At 40.1% G+C, this 3760-nt stretch overlaps 1 pseudogene; it reads right to left on the bottom strand.

Moving 5' to 3' along the window:
• Positions 1–950: 950 nt before the first annotated feature.
• LOC111168064 (elongation factor 1-alpha 1 pseudogene) lies at positions 951–2592 on the bottom strand (annotated as a pseudogene).
• Positions 2593–3760: the final 1168 nt, after the last annotated feature.

Below are 3760 nucleotides of genomic sequence, written 5' to 3'. Positions count from 1 at the left end.
ATTTGGCCTTTTTTTAAGTTGAAGTATAGTTGATTTACAATGTTGCAATTGTTTCAGGTGTACAGCAAAATGATTCAGTTATATGTATGCATACATATATCTATTCTTTTTCAGATTCTTTTCTATTATAGGTTATTGTAAGATATCGAATACAGTTTCCGGTCTTATACAGTAAATCCTTGTTGTTTATCTATTTTATCTATTGTAGTGTGTATCTGTTAATTCCAAACCCCTAATTTAACCCTACCCCTCCCCCTTCCCCTTTGGTAACCATAACTTTGTTTTCTATGTGTGTGAGTCTATTCTTGTTTTGTAAATAAGTTCATTTGTATCATTTTTTAAGATTCCACATATAAGTGATATCATATGATATTGGTCTTTGTCAGACTGACTTCACTTAGTATGATAACTTCTAGGTCCAGCCATGTTGCTGCAAATGTTAATATTTCATTCTTTTTAATGGCTGAGTAATATTCCATTGTATATATATATATGTGTATATATATATATATACCACATCTTCTTTATCCATTCATCTGTCAATGGGCATTTAGGTTCCTTATAAAACACCAAAAATAGATGATAGGAAATGCTTACTTAAATCTTTTACCTAAGTAGTACTATAGGAATTTACAGTCTTGAGCAAAAGAGGACACAGGTTTCTCATTAAACTTTATTTTAATGGGTCTCAAAATTCTGTGACAGATTTTTAGTCAAATTGTTTCTATTAAAAATTACTGATTTTTAAAACTTATAACTTAAAACTGCCATACGCACACAAAAACCAGTGGTCCACAACATATTTTCCTTTTTTTTCTGAAAGTTTTACGATGCATTATCATTAACCAGTCTTTTACTGTTAAACTTAAATGGCCAACAGAAACAAACAGTCCTGATAATGTTCTTCAACAACTGATTAAAACTGGGGTGTCAGGTATTAGGGATATTATTCACTTAGCCTTAGAAAGTTCTGGGTCATCCACTGCTTTGACGACACCCAAGACACGTCTGTCTCATGTCATAAACAGCAAAATGACCCTGAGGAGGATTGTCAGAAAAGCTTTCAAAATACATGGGCTTTCCAGCAACCAAATGAACCATGCCAGCATCACCAGCTTTACAGAATTGGGAACCATCTTCCAGCTTCTTCACAGAATAGCAGTCAACCTTCCTCTTTAGCCCAGCAAACTTGCAAGCAACATGAGCTATTTGACAATCCTGCACAAGTGCATGGCCAGCACTGATTTGGCCTGGATGGTACAGGATAATCACCTGAGCTGTGAAGCCATCTGTTTCCATTGGTAGGTCATTTATTTATTTATTTTTGGCTGCGCTGGGTCTTGGTCATTGCGTGCAGGCTTTCTCTAGTTGCAGAGAGTGGAGGCTACTCTTCATTACGGGCGCGGGCTTCTCATTGTGGTGGCTTCTCTTGTTGCGGAGTACGGGCACATGGGCTTCAGCAGTTGTGGCATGTGGGCTCAGTAGTTGTGGCACATGGGCTTAGTTGCTCCACGGCATGTGGGATCTTCCAGGACCAGGGATTGAACCCATGTCCCCTGCATTAGCAGGCAGATTCTTAACCACTGTGCCACCAGGGAAGTCCCTGGTGGGTCATTTTTGCTGTCATCAGCCACAGTGCCACAACAAACATCTCTGACAGACATGTTCTTGACATTGAGGCCCACCTTGTCCCAAGATAGAGCTTCACTCAAAGCTTTAGGATGCATTTCAACAGACTTGACTTCAGTTGTAATGGTGACTAGAGCAAAGGTGACCGTTATGCTGGGTTTGAGAACACCAGTCTCCACAGGGACAGTGCCAATACCGCCAATTTTGTAGACACCCTGGAGGAGCAGACGCAAGGGTTTGTCAGTTGGAAGACTTGGTGGCAGGATGCAATCCAGAGCTTCAAGCATTGTGGTTTCACTGGCATTGATTGCCATCTTTATGAGTGACTTTCCATCCTTTGAGTCAAAGCATGTTTGTACTTGGCTGCAGCATGTTGTCACCATTCCAACCAGAAACTGGCACAAGTGCCACTGTGTTGGAGTTGTAGCCAATTTTCTCAATGTAGGTGCTGACTTTCTTAATGATTTCCTTGTATCTCTTCTGGCTGCCAGGTGGCTCAGTGGAACCCATTTTAACACCAACAATTAGTTGTCTCACCCACAGTCTGTAAGCCAGAAGTGCATGCTCACAGGTCTGCTCATTCTTGGAGATCCCTGCTTCAACTTCACCAATGCCAGCAGCAGCAGCAGTCAGCGCAGCACAGTCAGCCTAGGGTATGCCTATAGGCATGTTTTGGGTAGTCTCTGTGTCCTGAGACATCAATGATACTACTTGCTGGTCTTGAATTTCTACAGGGGAATATCAGTGGTGATACCAAGCCCATGTTCAGCTTTCAGTTTGCCCAATACCCAGGCATACTTGAAGGAGTCCTTTCTCATATCAGCATCCTCATTCTCAAATTTTTTCTTTGGCTCTTTTGTTGATCCCACCACATTTGTAGACCAGATGGCCAGTGGTGGTAGACTTGCTCTAATCTATGTGTCTGGTGACAACAATATTGATATGAACCACTTTCTTTCCCATTTTGGCTTAGATTTAGTTGTGATACTTGTGATATGGTGGTAAATCTGTTGTGAAAAAGTAGGTTTGAATTCTGTGGCATTAAGTAATTATGTGACTTTGGGAAGATGCTTAATTACTCTGAGCTGCAGTTTTCTTACCTGTCAAAGGATAGAAGAAATTAATTATTGGTTCTCTTATCTGTAAAATGGCTCCAATGGTAACTAAGATGCCTTAGGAAGGAGCACAAAATTTGGAATCAGGAAAAATACACCTATGTTTGCATCCTGCTCCTGCCACTCTCTAGCTGTGTGACCTTCAGTTAGCTACTTAAATTCCTAAGCCTTGGTTTCTTCATCTATAAAGTAGTAATAATAACACCTATGCCTCAGATGGCTCTGAAAGGATTAAATATTTTAGCCTAGGTAGAGATGCTTGATAAATATTAGGCCCATCTCTTTCAGATTTAAGTTCAGTTTCTTCACTCAGTTTCCTTCTTCATGGCCTTGAAAGAGAAAAATTTCTGGCTCTGTTTTGCAGGGTGACCCAACTTCATACCAACTTACCTCTGTGGAGCAGAAAAGGAAATAATGTTAATTCATCTTTACATTTGCCAATTATATGGAATTTAACAGCAATATTCAAATCCGTACGCTGCTATGGTTAATGGTATAATGTACTAAGTATTAACCGAGAAAGCTCTATTTAAGAATGGCATCCAGAGAGGTGGTAAATTTTGCCTACAGATTCTTTCACTACTATGTAGCTTCTATATCTACTGTAAAGATAATACTTTCCCAGTGTCAATTTGAAGTCCCAGTCTCTTTGTATTAATAATCCTGGAAGACACAGTGGTAGTGGAACTCTTGCTCACTTTTTTTTCCCCTGGGAATAATTGGAGGCTGTAGCCATCACCCACCTCACTCCTAACCCCAATAAGCTAGGAGTAACTCCATTTAGGTTTATAGCAAAAGGCAGCCCACAGCAAAGAAGGTATGAAACCCTCAGTTTTCCTATGCAAATGGGAAGTCCATTTCTTGATCTGGATCTTGTCCTAATGTTTCTTCTCACTAAATACCCAGCCATGATAAGGATGCCTTGGACAGGACTTTATCTCACTAAATACTGCCTTTGCAGTATTGTTGAAGAACAGCAAGAGCAAGGGCACAAGTCTGTCTGTCTTACTTCTGTC

Source organism: Delphinapterus leucas, chromosome 7 (assembly GCF_059928025.1).
Source record: "Delphinapterus leucas isolate spDelLeu-1000000601 "Yukka" chromosome 7, BTC_Dleu_Yukka2, whole genome shotgun sequence".
Classification (NCBI taxonomy): Eukaryota; Metazoa; Chordata; class Mammalia; order Artiodactyla; family Monodontidae; genus Delphinapterus; species Delphinapterus leucas.
Note: the sequence above shows the minus strand (reverse complement) of the source record. Positions and strands in the feature narration are given on the sequence as shown.